Source organism: Rhinopithecus roxellana, chromosome 5 (genome assembly GCF_007565055.1).
Source record: "Rhinopithecus roxellana isolate Shanxi Qingling chromosome 5, ASM756505v1, whole genome shotgun sequence".
In the NCBI taxonomy this organism is placed as follows: Eukaryota; Metazoa; Chordata; class Mammalia; order Primates; family Cercopithecidae; genus Rhinopithecus; species Rhinopithecus roxellana.
In genome coordinates this window covers 42,487,052-42,506,785 of record NC_044553.1, presented here as the reverse complement: position 1 = coordinate 42,506,785, position 19,734 = coordinate 42,487,052, and the positions used below count along the sequence as shown (strand labels likewise).

Sequence of the window (19,734 nt, the reverse complement as noted above, 5' to 3'; positions counted from 1 at the left end):
TTTTTTTTTTTTTGAGACAGAGTTTTGTTCTTGTTGCCCAGGCTGGAATGCAATGGTGCGATCTTGGCTCACTGCAACCTCCGTCTCCCGGGTTCAAATGTTTCTCCTGCCTCAGCCTCCCCAGTAGCTGGGATTACAGGCATGCACAACCACGCCTGGCTAATTTTGTATTTTTAGTAGAGACAGGGTTTCTCCATGTTGGTCAGGCTGGTCTTGAACTCTCAACCTCAGGTGATCCGCCCACCTCGGCCTCCCAAAGTGCTGGGATTACAGGCATGAACTACCATGCCAGGCTCTATAGTTCTTCTTTCCATGCATTTTCCTTGGGCACTTCCACAAATAGCTTACCTATTAGACTGTTGCTCTTCTAGAGCCACATTCTTGGTGCTTAACATAGTGGCACATCGCCAGTTTTTGTTTGTTAGATGTTTAATTGATGTGCTCATAAGCTGCTGCCTGAATTTCAGTCATTTAAACCAGGCTCTCTCCCTCCTTAGTGGCATCAAGCTTTACTAGTATATCTTTGGATCTTTGGTGGAGGCCAATTTACTTATCAAACCTTATTTAAAATTATTAACAGCTTTTGGATGGGTATATGTATGCTATTTTGCATTTAACTTCTGTTATATTTGAAGGACATTTAATATATATTTTTTGGGAAATACTTTCATATGTGTTGTGAAGAACACTACAACCCTTTCCCACATCCTCCTATGCTTTGCAGTTTTGGTATTTTCACATTTGTCATTTGAGCCAAGTTTATTTTTCTCTAAAACAGCTTAAAATTTCTGGTAAAAAACAGATCCCCATCTATTCTAGCTTATAGAGGTTGGAAAAATGTTTAAAATCTAAAAGTGATTAAAGGTTTGTAGAAATCACAAAATAAAGATTTTGGCCAGGGGCTGTGGCTCACACCTGTAATCCCGGTACTCTGGGAGTCCGAGGCCGGCTGATCACCTAAGGTCAAGAGTTTGAGACCAGACTGGGCAATATGGCGAAACCCCGTCTCTACTAAAAATATAAAAATAAGCCGCATGTGGTGGTGCATGCCTGTACTCCCAGCTACTTGGGAGGCTGAGGCACGAGAATCACCTGAATCCAGGAGGTAGAGGTTGCAATGAGCCGAGATCAGACCACTGCACTCCAACTCCAGCCTGGGTGACAGAGTGAGAGAGACTCTGTCTCAAAAAAAAAGAAGTAATCCTGGCTATAGTTGAGGGACTCTTTGGAGTCAGGTGTGGACTAAATGTTGTATTCTCTTATGATGTTTAATGTGGTTTTTTGTAAGACTAAAGACTCTAGAATTCTGTTACAGAGTTGTTTGCTGATTTGTTTCTTTTGTGTTAGTGCCCTTTTCATTTCTAGGTCATGGTTACTCTAACATCTTTCCTCAAATATATGCATTTCATGGAGTTAAATGAAATACAGACTTTAGGACAATTAAATATAGATTAATGAAAAAACTTGGCAAAGTTTTTTAAAGTGGCTCCTAAGTTATTAGCCAGAATTCAGAGATTTGGGTTTGGCTTCTTTAATTTGAAAATGAAGAAGAGACATGGGCTGGCCTTTTTAACATACAGTGTTGAATTACAGAATGCATAAACGTTATTCCTTGTCTCTCTTCAGATACTTGCCATTTCTATAATCTAGTACCCTGTTTTCTAGATATTAAATGGGGGAACCCAAGCGCTAGTAGTTAAAATTAAATATAGTACTGTATTCAAAAGAAAATTCGGATGATAGCTGATGCATTTTCGATGTTTCTCTAGAGGGTGAAACACCATTTCTGTTTAAAACATTCTATTATAATTCTTCCTCTAGTGACTGCATCTCAAGTAACTTTTTTTTTTTTTTCTTAAGTCCAAGACGGGAACAACTTATATAAATGTAATATGGTACATTTGAAGACTGGTTTTGGGTAAGGTCACCTCAAGGATCTGGTACCTATTAGGTATTTCACCTTTTAGCCATTCAAATATTTATCAATTACCCTGAGAACTACCTTCCTTCACTCTCCCAACCCCCTGGCGAATGCAAAAGGGAAAAACAGAATGACTTTGAAGGAGAAATTCTAGGTAGAAAGTATGAGAGAAGAGCAGAAACCAGTAAAGTGAGAGAAGAAACTAGAAGCAAGGAAAGAAAAATATCAAAGGCAAAATAAATGTAAAAGCTGGTAAATTAACAGATTAAGGGGAAAAAGTAACAGTCTCCTTGATACATGCTGAAACGAAATGTGATAAAGTTGACACCCATTCATAATTCTCATGCTTAGCAAACTAGGATAGATGAACTTCCTGAACCTGATAAAAATGTGTACCAAAAGTCTATAGCAAATGTTATTCTTAACAGTGAAACGTTAGAATCAAGACATGACGGGACTGGGCTGGGCGTGCTGGCTCACACCTATAATCCCAGCACTTTGGAAGGCGGGTGGGTGGTTTGAGCCCAGGAGTTCCAGACCAGCCTGGGCAAGGGAGGCTGGGGCGGGACAGTCACCTGAGCTTGGGAGGCTGAGGCTGCAGTGAGCTGTGATTGTGCCATTGCACTCCAGCCTGGACAACAGAGTGAGATCTTGTCTCGAAAAGAAAAAAAAGAGATAAGACTACCTGTATCACCATGTCTTTTCACTGTTTTTTTTTTTTTTTTTTTTTTTTTTTTTGAGATTCTCAGTACAGTAAGACAAGAAATATAAATAAAAGGTATAATTAGGTATAATTAGCTTTTTTTTTTTTTTTTGAGTCGGAGTCTCACTGTGTTGCCCAGGCTGGAGTGCAGTGGTGTGATCTTGGCTCACTGCAAGCTCCGCCTCCCGGGTTCATGCCATTCTCCTGCCTCAGCCTCCTGAGTAGCTGGGATTACAGGTGCCTGCCACTGTGCCTGGCTAATTTTTGTATTTTAGTAGAGACAGGGTTTCACCATCTTGGCCAGGCTGGTTTTGAACTCCTGACCTCATGATCCACCTGCCTCGGCCTCCCAAAGTGCTGGGATTACAGGCCACTGTGAGACACCATGCCCGGCCGAGCTTATTTTTTAGAGCAGTTTTAGGTTCACAGCAATACTGAGTAGAAGGTACAATTTTCATATATTCCCTTCCCTTCCAAAACTCACAACATGCACAGCCTCCCCTACTATCAACATCCCCTACCAGAGTGGTACGTTTGTTACACATGATGAGCCTACATTGATACATTATCATCCAAAGTCCATAGTTTATATTGGAATTCACTCTTGGTGTTGTACATTCTATGGGTATGTATACAAATGTATAACGACATCTATCTATGTTATAGTGTCATACAAAATAATTTCACTGCCCTAAAAATCCTCTGTTCTCTGCCTATTCATCTCTTTCACTTCCCCCACTCCAACCCCTGGTAACCACTGATCCTTGTACCATCTCCATAGTTTTGCCTTTCCTAGAATGCCACGTAGTTGGAATCATACAGATTGACTTCTTTCAGATAGTAATATGCATTTAAGGTCCTTCCATGTTTTTTCATGGCTTGATAGCTGTTTCTTTTCAGTGCTGAATAATTTTCCGTTGTCTGAATGTACCACAGTTTATTTATCCATTCACATACTGACGAACATCTTGTTGCTTCTGAGTTCTGGCAATTATGAATAAGGCTGCTATAATAAATATCAGTGTGCAGGTTTTTGTGTGGACACGAGTTCTCCCTTTATCTGGGTAGATACCAAAGAATGTGATTGGATTGTATGGTAAGAGCAAGTTTAGCTTTGTAAACATCTGCCAGACTGTCTATAACAAAGGGCCTGTACCATTTTGCATTCCTACCAGCAATGAAGGAGAGTTCTGGGTTTCCATATCCTCACCAGCATTTGATGTTGTCAGTGTTTTGGATTTTGGTCATTCTGATAGGTATATAATGATATCTCATTCTTGTTTTAATTTGCAATTCTCTAATAACAGATGATGTTGAGCATCTTCTCATATGCTTATTTGCCATTTGTATATCTTCTTTTGTGAGTTTTGAGAATATTTTTAAAGGCAATAAAAGTACATAAATAGATGGAGAAATATGCATGTACTTAGGTAGGTAGATTGAACATCATGAACATGTCAATCTTCTTAATTTGATCTATAGATTTATGCAATCCCAATGCAATGCAATGCAATCCCAATAAAAATCCCCATATGGTTTTTGAGGAACTCAGATGGAAGTGTGAAGGGTGCATGTCCATGGTAAGGTGGGTACCAGTCCTACCAGATACAAAGTTATATTTTAGGGTCATAGTGATTAAGGCATTGTGGCACTGGCCCGGGGATGATCAAAATGACCAATGAAACCAAATGTAAAGCCCTGAAACAGATCCATTCATTTATTGCATGTCACTGGGAAAAGATAATTTTATGCAATAAATGGTGCTATGACAATTGTGTATCCTTAAGGGAAAAATAATGAAATTGGATCCCTACATATACCTTGAGTTCTCAGTGTATTAAAGACGTAAATAAAAAGGCAGTATCTTTACAAACATAATATAGAAAAATATCTTTATTGCTTTAGATAAGAATTTGTTGGCTGGGCCTGGTGGCTCACACCTGTAATGCTAGCACTTTGGGAGGCTGAGATGGGAGGATCACTTGAGACTAGGAGTTCAAGACCAGCTTGGGCAACATAGTGAGACCCTGTCTCTACAAAAAAGAAAAGAAAATTAGCTGGGCATGGCGACCCATGCCTGTAGTCCCAGTTACTTGGGAGACTGAGATGGGAGGATGACTTGAGCCTGGGAACTTGAGGCTGTAGTGAGTTATGACTGTGCCATTGCACTGGAGTGAGACCCTGTCTCCATTAAAACAAACAAACAAACAAACAAAAAAAAGCTTTCTTGATCATGATATAAATTAAAGTAACTATAAAAAAAGAATAAATTTGATGATTTTAAGATTAAGAGACACTAAAAAAGTGAAAAGACAAACCAAAAACGGTAAGAATATATTTGCAACATACGTAACTGATAAATAGTATCCAGAATATATGAAGAACTGCACATCCATGGAAAAAGAACCTGGCTGGGCATGGTGGCTTGTGTCTATAATCCCAGCACTTTGGACGGCTGAGGTGGGCAGATCACTTGCCTCCAGGAGTTTGAGACCAGCCTGGCCAACATGGCAAAACCCCATCTCTACTAAAAATACAAAAATTAACTGGATATGGTGGTGTGTGCCTGTAGTCCCAGCTACTTGGGAGGCTGAGGGATGAGAATCACTTGAATGCAGGAGGTGGAGGTTGCAGTGAGATGAGATTGTGCCACTGCACACAAGCCTGGGCAACAGAGCGAGACTCTGTCTTAAAAAAAAAGAACCCAACAAAAAAATAGGAGAAAGATACAAATGTGCATTTTAATAAGAGGAAACTAGTTGGCCAAGAAACTAATAAAAGATGCTCACACTCATTAGCAAATTTAGATCATAATGTGTTACCATTTTGAGAAGTCTGACAACAAGCACCAAATGTTGGTGAAGATATGAAGTTGGGAGTGTAAAACAACTATGCTGGACAGCAATTTGATATTTTCTTCTATTACTGAACATGTGTGCGTAGGTGTAGCCCAGGAATTTCACGCTTTGACACCTCCCCTAGAGGAGGTGATCTCCCCCTGGTGTGCGCTGAATTGGTTCAGTTGTGTTGAGATGTTGAACCCCTTGTCCCTCAGGGTGGCTGGACAGGGCCTGGGCTTTCTGGGGCCCTCAGACCTGTTGCCTTTGATCAAGAGCATGTGCCCTGGTGGGTCATACAAATATCATGAACAAGGTTGGAAAGCAATTTTCTAGAGAAACTCTTGCTGGTGTGCATTAGGAGACATGCGCATACATATAGCAGTGTTAAGTGAGACCAAAAACATGGTAGATCTGGTATAGGTACTGAATTCTCCTTCTAGGAAAACATAGAGACATTAAGTAATTAGATAAGGGTAATTAGAGAAGGGTTCTAACCTCTTATTTCTTAGTGTCAGTGGTTTCAAGGAGAGTGAGAGGGGCAGAGAAGGTGATAATACTACAACTCCTCTCCACTGTGTTTCCTTTTTTTTTTTTTTTAATGAGACTTGAGGCTCACTATATCGCCCAGGATGGAGTGCAGTGGTATGATCTCAGCTCACTGCAACCTCCGCCTCACAGGTTCAAGCAATTCTCGTGCCTCAGCCTGGAGTGCAGTGGCACGATCTCAGCTCACTGCAACCTCTGCCTCCCAGGTGCAACCAATTCTCGTGCCTCAGCCTCCTGAGTAGCTGGACTTATAGGTGCCCACCTGCATGCCTGGCTAATTTTTGTATTTTTAGTAGAAACAGGGTTTCACCATGTTGGCCAGGCTGGTCTCGATCTCTTGACCTCAGGTGATCTGCTGGCTTTGGCCTCCCAAAGTGCTGGGATTACAGGCATGAGCCACCACGCCCAGCTAGTGTGTGTTTTCATTGAGATACATTCAGATGGGTGGTGGATGATGATGGGCAAGGCCTAAGTTTGGAATCCAAGGAGGTGCTTATTGCAGTCTTCTAAGAGGAGTGAATGAGTGAATGCCGTGTGGGACATCTAGCTGTCTTCCCTGACATTTCCTTTTTTACTCACTGCCCGATAAAGAACTTTACAACAGGGAGATAGTATCTGGAGACCAAGTTTAATCAGAACAGCTGGGACTGCCCATCATGTCCTATGTAATTGAGTTTGGCTCAATTAGTTTGGCTGAGAGCACCCTGCTGTTACCCTTGGTCTTGTTCATCCTGAACTAACAGCATGTTCCGTCTTCTGTGGCTTGTACAGTCATGGTCTTCTTTTTGGAGCTTTCACTGTTGGCTACTCTGCCTCTGTCTCAAGGACAGAGGTAAATGTGGGCCACAGGGAATGGGAATGATTTTCAAGCATTTCTCAGTGATATGGCTTTGATGATCTGTCATACTGAAGCTGCCCCAATCCAGTCTCATCATCCTTCCCTTCCAAAAATCTGATAGCACCCACGAACACCTCATGCCCATTCCAACTCTTTCCCTTCCCCACTTCACATGTCCTGCTTCTGTCGGCAACATTATTTTGGCCTCCTGGCTCTCTAGGCTTTATTCTTTGGTGTTTTCTTTGCTGTGTCCTTTTCTACCTGATGTGGAACTCTGTTCTATTATTTTAAAATTAGTGTGTCTTAGATCCCCTTCTTCCCATTCCCATGCGGCTGCCCTCATCTAGGCCCTCATCTGCAAGGAGTGAGAGCTGATAGAAGGGACAGCTGTCACCATGACCCCACTTAGATTTCTCATGGCTAAGCTTTGAACTTTGAACCTGGAATCATACAGCCTAGAATGTCTGTGTTGGAAAGAGACCATTGAGGTGAAACCTCTTATTTCATATTTGAGAGAACAAGGCCTGCAGAGGGATGGTGACCTATCCTGGGTCTACACAGATGGTGGTACAGGAACCCCATATACCAACGGATTAGTTGTCCTGCTCTCCTTAACTTGCCACATTACCTCATAAGCATTCCTTTGAGTTTTACAGCCAGTTTTGTACTTCGAGGATTATATCTTAAACACATTTGTATCCTTTGAAATGATTAGCAAGCTCTTCAATACTTGTTAAATGGAAGTCAAAACATGTCCTTGCATGAAACATGCTGTGTATCCTATTCCTCACTATCTAGCTAAATCTTGCCTGGCTTTGAAGAAGGTGCCCAGCTCAGGTCCTGGCTCTTGCTTTGAGTCATGGTCAGATTGCTCCCTGTCTTTCTTTCTTTGAGATAGGGTCTCACTCTGTCACCCAGGCTGGAGTATGGTGACACAGTCATGGCTCACTGCAGCCTTGAACTCTTGGGCTCAAGTGATCCTCCCACCTCAGCCTTCTGAGTAACTGGACTACTGGCACAAGCCACCTCACCTTGCTAATTAGAAAAATTTTTGTACAACAGCATCTCATTATGTTGCCCAGGTTGGTTTTGATCTCTTGGGCTCAAGTGATCCTCCCATCTCAGTCTCTTGAATAGGGGGGATTACAGGTATGAGCCACCATGGCTGACAGATTGCTCCCCTTTTCTGACCTCCCAGGCTCTACTTGACTTGTAAAGCAGCCATCTTACATGTACCCAGTAGTTTACAGTTTATAAAATGCATTTCACATAAGGTACCCTTTAATCCTTCCAATAATCTTGCTAGATAAATATTCCCATATTGAGGAAACAGTAGGGGGAGGCTGTCTGGCTCACCACAGGACACGTAGCTAGGAAGGAAGTAGCATAGTTCAGGTCTTTTGACTTGAAGCCCCTTTCACTTTTGATTTCTTGTGCTGGCTGGTCCACATGGGGTACCAGATGTTTTTCTCCCTGATAATATTGTCTTATCCGTCCTTTTTTGTAAATGAGTGCATCATTCCACCTAACCCTGATTACCAACTTCTTTAAGGGAGTAGCTGGATCATATGTTTCTTTCATGACATTCGTAGTTGCTAGCACAGTAATGGATAGGTAGTAATTGCTTACCAAACACTGTTGAGTTGGATGTAAATATGGTTTAATTATCAGAAAAGCACAGCTATCAGTGGAGTCCCAAAACACTTTTTGAGTCACTCCTAAATAAAATTGGCAGGGAATGGAGGGAACCAGCGGAAGGAAAAGGCTGTTAGAGAAAGTAGATGGTAGACACAATTAGCATTTGAGTGACAGCTGGCCAGTTGTCTGTCTGGTGGTGAGGGGTAGTGGAGAAGCAATACACAAAATGAGACTCTTCGGGAAATATGCAACTGTACTGAAGAGATGAGACACACCCATGAGGTGGGAATGGAGTACTTAAAAGTGGTAGATGACCTGTACAAGTTAGCCAAAGCATTCATTCATATTAAGAAATACTGATTAAAGGAATACCCTGAGGAGAATGGATTTATGAGAACAGGCTTCCAGGGTGAGAATGGAAGGGATAGAGATGCAGTTTGGTTTCAGTTTATAATCATTCCGTTAATTACTGGAGCTGTGAGAAAAGAGACATAAGTAGGTGAGGATGTTGCCATTGAAACAACTTCTCTTCCCTTTCTTCTACTATGTGCAGTCAATAGGACCTCAGCCCTGAGCCCTGGAAGTCAGAAGTGAAGGAAAGACAAATAATTGCTCATGTCATCTGTGCATGGAGGTGTGTAGTAATCAGCAACTTGCTGGATTTTCTGGTACTTCTTTAACATATTTTTGTGCATTTTCTTCATAAATCAAAGAGATGCTTTAAAAGTTCTAATACTTGGACAACTAAGTTGTGTTTCCAACTCTGCCTTTTCCCAAAGGGTCACAAAAATCCGTAGACATAAGCCCCAGATTTTGGTTTGGAAAATCATGCTGCATTTTATCTTTATGTTTGGGCTGCTCCTGAGTTCATAAAAATTTTGTGCCTGAATGAAATGTAAAACTGCTTCCACTATAATATATGTGAAAAATGTCCAGTTTCCTAATAGTAGAAGCCAACACATTTTCTTTTGTGAGTTTCTGTCTCCTACAGAAAACATAAGATGGAGGCTTTTAGATTAAAAGTAATAGAATTTTGAAATCTGTTCCTGCCTGTGTCAGAATTTTTCACAATTTAGAGCTGTATTTCAAGAGCTAAAGGAATGTGTATCTAAAATGCTTACGAGCATCAGAAATTAATGGAAATTATTTCAAATTAATTAAAAATCATAATTTCTATATGGAATAATTTTATCTATCATGTTCTATGCTGTAGATTGTAAAAGAAAAATAAAAAGCTTTCATTTCTTGGACATTCATATATGGCTTTAAAGTGATACATCTAGGAAAATAGATTAGTACCATTGAGGCCTATTGTTAGATGTGTTGGTTTATTTTTAATGCTTGATGGCTATATAGCAATTATATTTTTTATGTGATGAGCAAGTATATATAGGAAAGTAATAAAAGGAATATCATTATAATATTTCTTTCTTTAAAAAATAGGAAGGTATTTCTCGAGGTCAAAACTCAACAAACCTTTGCAGCCAAATTTGTTGGTATATAAAGGCTAACTTTGTACTTTAAAATGTGGACATAATAAAATGTGATTGTAGAATTATGAGATTGATTTTCATGTGTGACTTCTGAAAACTTTTTTTTACTACTTTACAGTTATCTGTCTCATGCAGAATGTCATTTCACCCTCATTTAAAAAATTAAGTGTAATGTCACTGTTTTTGTGATTTCCCCTGAACACTCATAGTTTCTAAAGACTTACTTATTGCTTATCAATTATCCATGTTATAAACACATGGGTACTTATGTCTTCATGGTTTATGCTCCTCTTGTCTACAATTTCCTTTATCCTCGTGGGTTGTTCTCTTGCTGATTCATAGTCTCTTTGCTAACACAAACTCTTTATTTCTGTGTTAGTAAATCTGTATTGAGGTTTATTCCCTGCCTTTTTTTTTAAAATTTATTTTTATTTAAAAAAAATTTTTTTATTATACTTTAAGTTCTAGGGTACATGTGCATAACGTGCAGGTTTGTTACATATGTATACTTGTGCCATGTTGGTGTGCTGCACCCATCAACTCGTCAGCACCCATCAATTCATCATTTATATCAGGTATAACTCCCAATGCAATCCCTCGCCCCTCCCCCCTCCCCATGATAGGCCCCGATGTGTGATGTTCCCCTTCCAGAGTCCAAGTGATGTCATTGTTCAGTTCCCACCTATGAGTGAGAACATGCGGTGTTTGGTTTTCTGTTCTTGTGATAGTTTGCTAAGAATGATGGTTTGCAGCTGCATCCATGTCCCTACAAAGGACGCAAACTCATCCTTTTTTATGGCTGCATAGTATTCCATGGTGTATATGTGCCACATTTTCTTAATCCACTCTGTCACTGATGGACATTTGGGTTGATTCCAAGTCTTTGCTATTGTGAATAGTGCCACAATAAACATACGTGTGCATGTGTCTTTATAGCAGCATGATTTGTAATCCTTTGGGTATATACCCAGTAGTGGGATGGCTGGGTCATATGGTACATCTAGTTGTAGATCCTTGAGGAATCGCCATACTGTTTTCCATAATGGTTGAACTAGTTTACAGTCCCACCAACAGTGTAAAAGTATTCCTATTTCTCCACATCCTCTCCAACACCTGTTGTTTCCTGACTTTTTAATGATTGCCATTCTAACTGGTGTGAGATGGTGTCTCATTGTGGTTTTGATTTGCATTTCTCTGATGGCGAGTGATGATGAGCATTTTTTCATGTGTCTGTTGGCTGTATGAATGTCTTCTTTTGAGAAATGTCTGTTCATATCCTTTGCCCACTTTTTGATGGGGTTGTTTGTTTTTTTCTTGTATATTTGTTTGAGTTCTTTGTAGATTCTGGATATTAGCCCTTTGTCGGATGAGTAGCTTGCAAAAATTTTCTCCCATTCTGTAGGTTGCCTGTTCACTCTGATGGTAGTTTCTTTTGCTGTGCAAAAGCTCTTTAGTTTAATTAGATCCCATTTGTCAATTTTGGCTTTTGCTGCCATTGCTTTTGGTGTTTTAGACATGAAGTCCTTGCCCATGCCTATGTCCTGAATGGTATTACCTAGGTTTTCTTCTAGGGTTTTTATGGTATTAGGTCTAACATTTAAGTCTCTAATCCATCTTGAATTAATCTTCGTATAAGGAGTAAGGAAAGGATCCAGTTTCAGCTTTCTACTTATGGCTAGCCAATTTTCCCAGCACCATTTATTAAATAGGGAATCCTTTCCCCATTTCTTCTTTCTCTCAGGTTTGTCAAAGATCAGATGGCTGTAGATGTGCGGTATTATTTCTGAGGACTCTGTTCTGTTCCATTGGTCTATATCTCTGTTTTGGTACCAGTACCATGCTGTTTTGGTTACTGTAGCCTTGTAGTATAGTTTGAAGTCAGGTAGCGTGACACCTCCAGCTTTGTCCTTTTGACTTAGGATTGTCTTGGCAATGCGGGCTCTTTTTTGGTTCCATATGAAATTTAAAGCAGTTTTTTCCAATTCTGTGAAGAAACTCATTGGTAGCTTGATGGGGATGGCATTGAATCTATAAATAACCTTGGGCAGTATGGCCATTTTCATGATATTGATTCTTCCTATCCATGAGCATGGTATGTTCTTCCATTTGTTTGTGTCCTCTTTGATTTCACTGAGCAGTGGTTTGTAGTTCTCCTTGAAGAGGTCCTTGACATCCCTTGTAAGTTGGATTCCTAGGTATTTTATTCTCTTTGAAGCAATTGTGAATGGAAGTTCATTCATGATTTGGCTCTCTGTTTGTCTGTTACTGGTGTATAAGAATGCTTGTGATTTTTGCACATGAATTTTGTATCCTGAGACTTTGCTGAAGTTGCTTATCAGCTTAAGGAGATTTTGGGCTGAGACAATGGGGTTTTCTAAATATACAATCATGTCATCTGCAAACAGGGACAATTTGACTTCTTCTTTTCCTAACTGAATATCCTTGATTTCTTTCTCTTGCCTGATTGCCCTAGCCAGAACTTCCAACACTATGTTGAATAGGAGTGGTGAGAGAGGGCATCCCTGTCTTGTGCCAGTTTTCAAAGGGAATTTTTCCAGTTTTTGCCCATTCAGTATGATATTAGCTGTGAGTTTGTCATAAATAGCTCTTATTATTTTGAGGTATGTTCCATCAATACCGAATTTGTTGAGCGTTTTTAGCATGAAGGGCTGTTGAATTTTGTCAAAAGCCTTTTCTGCATCTATTGAGATAATCATGTGGTTTTTGTCTTTGGTTCTGTTTATATGCTAGATTACGTTTATTGATTTGCGAATGTTGAACCAGCCTTGCATCCCAGGGATGAAGCCCACTTGATCATGGTGGATAAGCTTTTTGATGTGCTGCTGAATCCGGTTTGCCAGTATTTTATTGAGGATTTTTGCATCGATGTTCATCAGGGATATTGGTCTAAAATTCTCTTTTTTTGTTGTGTCTCTGCCAGGCTTTGGTATCAGGATGATGTTGGCCTCATTAAATGAGTTAGGGAGGATTCCCTCTTTTTCTATTGATTGGAATAGTTTCAGAAGGAATGGTACCAGCTCCTCCTTGTACCTCTGGTAGAATTCAGCTGTGAATCCATCTGGTCCTGGACTTTTTTTGGTTGGTAGGCTATTAATTACTGCCTCAATTTCAGAGCCTGCTATTGGTCTATTCAGGGATTCAACTTCTTCCTGGTTTAGTCTTGGAAGAGTGTAAGTGTCCAGGAAATTATCCATTTCTTCTAGATTTTCTAGTTGATTTGCGTAGAGGTGTTTATAGTATTCTCTGATGGTAGTTTGTATTTCTGTGGGGTTGGTGGTGATATCCCCTTTATCATTTTTTATTGCGTCTATCTGATTCCTCTCTCTTTTCTTCTTTATTAGTCTTGCTAGCGGTCTGTCAATTTTGTTGATCTTTTCAAAAAACCAACTCCTGGATTCATTGATTTTTTGGAGGGTTTTTGTGTCTCTATCTCCTTCAGTTCTGCTCTGATCTTAGTTATTTCTTGCCTTCTGCTAGCTTTTGAATGTGTTTGCTCTTGCCTCTCTAGTTCTTTTAATTGTGATGTTAGAGTGTCAATTTTAGATCTTTCCAGCTTTCTCTTGTGGGCATTTAGTGCTATAAATTTCCCTCTACACACTGCTTTAAATGTGTCCCAGAGATTCTGGTATGTTGTATCTTTGTTCTCATTGGTTTCAAAGAACATCTTTATTTCTGCCTTCATTTCGTTATGTACCCAGTAGTCATTCAGGAGCAGGTTGTTCAGTTTCCATGTAGTTGAGTAGTTTTGATTGAGTTTCTTAGTCCTGAGTTCTAGTTTGATTGCACTGTGGTCTGAGAGACAGTTTGTTATAATTTCTGTTCTTTTACATTTGCTGAGGAGTGCTTTACTTCCAACTATGTGGTCAATTTTGGAATAAGTGCGATGTGGTGCTGAGAAGAATGTATATTCTGTTGATTTGGGGTGGAGAGTTCTGTAGATGTCTATTAGGTCCGCTTGGTGCAGAGATGAGTTCAATTCCTGGATATCCTTGTTAACTTTCTGTCTTGTTGATATGTCTAATGTTGACAGTGGAATGTTGAAGTCTCCCATTATTATTGTATTGGAGTCTAAGTCTCTTTGTAAGTCTCTAAGGACTTGCTTTATGAATCTGGGTGCTCCTGTATTGGGTGCATATATATTTAGGATAGTTAGCTCTTCCTGTTGAATTGATTCCTTTAACATTATGTAATGGCCTTCTTTGTCTCTTTTGATCTTTGATGGTTTAAAGTCTGTTTTATCAGAGACTAGTATTGCAGCCCCTGCTTTTTTTTGTTCTCCATTTGCTTGGTAGATCTTCCTCCATCCCTTTATTTTGAGCCTATGTATGTCTCTGCATGTGAGATGGGTCTCCTGAATACAGCAGACTGATGGGTCTTGACTCTTTATCCAGTTTGCCAGTCTGTGTCTTTTAATTGGAGCATTTAGTCCATTTACATTTAAGGTTAATATTGTTATGTGTGACCTTGATCCAGCCATTCTGATATTAACTGGTTAGTTTGCTCGTTAGTTGATGCAGTTTCTTCCTAGCCTCGATGGTCTTTACATTTTGGCATGTTTTTGCAATGGCTGGTACCGGTTGTTCCTTTCCATGTTTAGGGCTTCCTTCAGGGTCTCTTGTAAGGCAGGCCTGGTGGTGACAAAATCTCTAAGCATTTGCTTATCTGTAAAGGATTTTATTTCTCCTTCACTGATGAAACTTAGTTTGGCTGGATATGAAATTCTGGGTTGAAAATTCTTTTCTTTAAGAATGTTGAATATTGGCCCCCACTCTCTTCTGGCTTGTAGAGTTTCTGCCGAGAGATCTGCTGTTAGTCTGATGGGCTTCCCTTTGTGGGTAACCCGACCTTTCTCTCTGGCTGCCCTTAAGATTCTTTCCTTCATTTCAACTTTAGTGAATCTGGCAATTATGTGTCTTGGAGTTGCTCTTCTCGAGGAGTATCTTTGTGGCGTTCTCTGTATTTCCTGAATTTGAATGTTAGCCTGTCCTACTAGGTTGGGGAAGTTCTCCTGGATGATATCCTGAAGAGTGTTTTCCAACTTGGTTCCATTTTCCCCCTCACTTTCAGGCACCCCAATCAGACGTAGATTTGGTCTTTTTACATAATCCCATACTTCTTGCAGGCTTTGTTCATTTCTTTTTCTTCTTTTTTCTTTTGGTTTCTCTTCTCGCTTCATTTCATTCATTTGATCCTCAATCGCTGATACTCTTTCTTCCAGTTGATCGAGTCGGTTACTGAAGCTTGTGCATTTGTCACGTATTTCTCGTGTCATGGTTTTCATCTCTGTCATTTCGTTTATGACCTTCTCTGCATTAATTAGTCTAGCTGTCAATTCTTCCACTCTTTTTTCAAGATTTTTAGTTTCTTTGCGCTGGGTACGTAATTCCTCCTTTAGCTCTGAGAAGTTTGATGGACTGAAGCCTTCTTCTCTCATCTCGTCAAAGTCATTCTCTGACCAGCTTTGATCCGTTGCTGGTGATGGGCTGCGCTCCTTTGCAGAGGGAGATGCGCTCTTATTTTTTGAATTTCCAGCTTTTCTGCCCTGCTTTTTCCCCATCTTTGTGGTTTTATCTGCCTCTGGTCTTTGATGATGGTGACGTACTGATGGGCTTTTGGTATAGGTGTTCTTCCTGTTTGATAGTTTTCCTTCTAACAGTCAGGACCCTCAGCTGTAGGTCTGTTGGAGATGGCTTGAGGTCCACTCCAGACCCTGTTTGCCTAGGTATCAGCAGCAGAGGTTGCAGAAGATAGAATATTGCTGAACAGCGAGTGTACCTGTCTGATTCTTACTTTGGAAGCTTCTTTTCAGGGGTGTACTCCACCCTGTGAGGTGTGGCGTGTCAGACTGCCCCTAGTGGGGGATGTCTCCCAGTTAGGCTACTCGGGGTCAGGGACCCACTTGAGCAGGCAGTGTGTCCCTTCTCAGATCTCAACCTCCATGTTGGGAGATCCACTGCTCTCTTCAAAGGTGTCAGAGTCGTTTGCGTCTGCAAAGTTTCTGCTGCTTTTGTTGTTGTTGTTGTTAACTGTGCCCTGTCCCCAGAGGTGGAGTCTACAGAGACAGGCAGGTTTCCTTGAGTTGCTGTGAGCTCCACCCAGTTTGAGCTTCCCAGCGGCTTTGTTTACCTACTTAAGCCTCAGCAATGGCGGGCGCCCCTCCCCCAGCCTCGCTGCTGCCTTGCGGTTAGATCACAGACTGCTGTGTTAGCAATGAGGGAGGCTGCGTGGGCATGGGACCCTCCCGGCCAGGTGTGGGATATATTCTCCTGGTGTGCCCGTTTGCTTAAAGCACAGTAATGGGGTGGGAGTTACCCGACCTTCCAGGTGTTGTGTGTCTCAGTTCCCCTGGCTAGGAAGAGGGATTCCCTTCCCCCTTTCACTTCCCAGGTGAGGCAATGCCTCGCCCTGCTTCAGCTCTTGCTGGTCAGGCTGCAGCAACTGACCAGCACCAATTGTCCGGCACTCCCCAGTGAGATGACCCCAGTACCTCAGTTGAAAATGCAGAAATCACCGGTCTTCTGTGTCGCTCCTGCTGGGAGCTGGAGACTGGAACTGTTCCTATTCGGCCATCTTGCTCCGCCCCCTGACTTTTTTTTAATTTTATTTTAAACAAGGCTCTTGTTCTTTCTGAGTGACCCTCTTGCCTGCTCATTTTAGCCCTTATGTTCTTAACCTCTAGGCTTCAAATGTCTTTCTCAGAGACATGTTAAGAAAATAGGAGCTTTGTTTCCATAGATGGCCTTATCCCGGGCTTAGCTGAGGACAGAGACAAGGTATGGCCTTGAGGGACTAAGTTCTAACCTGGATGCTTGGCTTTCCATCTGCCTAGTCAGGAAAAGGAAACTTAGTGAAGGAGCCTAGTTGGAATAGTTAGGGAGCTTTTCTTTTTTTTTTTTTTCTTTGAGATCGTGTCTCGCTCTGTCACCCAGGCTGGAGTGCGGTGGCACTGTCTTGGCTCACTGCAACCTCTGCCTCCCTAGTTCAAGCAATTCTCCTGCCTTAGCCTCCGGAGTAGTTGGGATTATAGGCGCCCACCACCATGCCCGGCTAATTTTTGTATTTTTAGTAGAGACAGGTTTCACCATGTTGGCCAGGATGGCCTCGAATACCTTAACTCAGGTGATCTGTCAGCCTTGGCTTTCCAAAGTGCTGGGATTACAGGCATGAGCCAGCACACCTGGCCAATTAGGGAGCCTTTCTTTTCTTTTTTTAACTGACGGAGTCTTGCTCTGTCAGCCAGGCTGGAGTGCAGTGACACGATCTTGGCTCACTGCAACCTCTGCCTCCTGGGTTCAAGCGATTCTCCTGTCTTGGCCTCCCAAGTAACTGGGATTACAGGCGCATGCCACCATGCCCAGCTACTTTTTGTAATTTTAGTAGAGCTGGGGTTACACCATGTTGGCCAGCTGGTCTCGATCTCTTGACCTCACAAAGTGCTGGGATTACAGGTGTGAGCCACCGCACCTGGCCAGGGAGCCTTTCAAACTGGATGGGCAGAATAGGGGAAAGCAAGTTGATCAAATAAATTGCTGTAACTTAGAAGGTTAGAAAATTTATCTGGCTTTTGATAAAGCAACAACTACTATGGGTCTTTTTTTGGTATATATAAATAGATATGTATATCTACATCTATCCTATATCTATAGCTTTTCGGGTTTTTGGCTGCATGGATGAATTATTATTTTATTTTCTATATTTTTTTGAGATGGAGTCTCGCTCTGTCACCCAGGCTGGAGTATGGTGGTGCAATCTTGGCTTACTGCAGCCTCTGCTTCCCGGGTTCGAGCCATTCTCATGCCTCAGCCTCCAGAGTAGCTGGGATTACAGGCATGTGTCTCCACGCCTGGCTAATTTTTGTATTTTTTAGTAGAGACAGGGTTTCACTATGTTGACCAGGCTGTTGAACTCCTGGCCTCAAGTGATCCACCTGCCTTGGCCTCCCAAAGTGCTGGGATTACAGGTGTGAGCCACTGTGCCCGGCAACTTGGATGAATTATATAGTGGTGAATTCTGAGATTTTAGTGTACCCATCACCTGAATAGTGTGCATTGTACCCAATATGTAGTTTTTATATCCCTCACCACTCTCCCCCAGTCTTTTCTAGCTACTGTTACTATGGGCTCTAATGAACTGTGTTGTCTGCCCAGATGTCCTCTTGAATTCTTGGAATGCTATCCTCTGAGACTCCCAGATCCATAAACTACTATTCCCCTTTGTTGATGTGCTCCTTAGTCTCTTGGTGTTTGACCTTGATATGACTTTGAATACCTGTCTGAAAACTCCCTTTGTATTTAATCCCTGTGGGTTTGAGTTGATTTTGTGCTGCCTTGACATAAAGCCAGGTAGGGAATGCAGGGGTTTCTCTGTCCCCTCTACCTCCTGCCCCTTTCTCCTTCCCTGGAACTTTGTAATGGTTTTAAGCAAGGGTACCTTCATGTAAAACACTCCTCATGACACAGCCATTAGCTGAGCCTAATACTAGAAATTTCTTCTGAATTCACAGAAAGAAGAAAATCTGAAGTTTTACTTTGATCAGTATTTAAAAAAATTTTTGTACCTCTTTATGCTCTTTTGTGCTATAATTTAGTGTGAAGTGACTTCTGATACAGCACAAAATAATATGTTCTCAGTTATCTTAAAGTTGCTATACCAACATTTCATTGTGTTCTTCAAACCATACCTTGACTTTTGAGGGTTCCATCCATATATAGATTTTTGAGTCCGTCAGGACTAATCTGGTCATATTTTCTGATGGCCTCAAAGTGTCCATTTAGATACAAGAAAGGATCACCAATGTAGCTGGTTACAAACATCCTCCCAGCAGTTTTCTCTCTTGCCCCTTTAAGGACATCACTTTCCTATCCCATGGTCAATGCTGCTTCCCTTTTGGGCAATTTGGCCTAGATTTTTCCAGGACTCATTTCCAGGACACATTCTCTGGGAATGACCCAGTGATGGTCGTTCTCAAGACTCTTCCTGTAGTCTCATTTCATTCTCTCAAGCTTTAGATAGCTCCTCTTGCAGTTCTCACCAGGGACACCCAAAGCATTTCAGATCCCTCCCAGATAAGAATTGTGTTAAGGTGGTATAGGAGACGCTGAATAAAGAGTGTGGCAGACCTTACAAATGAGCTGTCAACTGAAGTGGTTAGGCAGAGAGGAGGTGTTTAGGGACAAAGCCAAAGGCAAAGGAGATGATTCAGAGCTGCGCTGTAGGTAGACCTTTCTGCAATGATTTTCCAAATGTGTACAGTGAGATTCTTCTTATGTCCTTGGTGGGTCTATGGGCGTTGGTGTCTTAACCTTCACTCCTTTCATTAGAATCATCTGCTGCCACCTATTTATATGTTGGGGTGCCATGTAAGATTTTATTTGAAGAAACAGTTTTATTGCTAAAGAAAGTTTGCAACCAGCTGGACCAGAGCAGTTTTCTGAGGCAATGAAAGGTTTGTTGCAATGACATTATGTAGGTTTCCTATGCAGGAACTGGCTGTGAAGACACTTATCTGCTATGAAAAAGAAGTAGCCTAAACCTAGAGTAGCCCTTTCATGCTTCTAGAAGTCAGACAAGAAACTTCCCAAAGAATAATCTCTATAGTGATCTGTAATAAAATGTTATGATGCAACATATTGTGTTCGTTCTTTATTGCTCAATTGACTGTTGTAACAGGATGAAAGCAAACATGTGCGGAAACATGTGCCTGAGCCTTGACTGCCGTTTATTGAATGTAGTTC

At 41.3% G+C, this 19,734-nt stretch overlaps 1 protein-coding gene across 3 annotated transcripts in view; it reads left to right on the top strand.

The window, feature by feature from the left end:
• Positions 1-19,734, top strand: part of RAB27A (RAB27A, member RAS oncogene family) — a 94,818-nt gene that overhangs the window by 27,970 nt on the left and 47,114 nt on the right. Inside the window, exon 4 of one of the 3 annotated variants that reach the window (XM_030930550.1) lies at positions 9,040-9,120. The exons of the other annotated variants lie outside the window; for them this stretch is intronic. The gene's annotated coding sequence lies outside the window, so the exon portion shown is untranslated. The remainder of the gene's footprint in view (positions 1-9,039; positions 9,121-19,734) is intronic. 3 annotated transcript variants of the gene reach the window in all.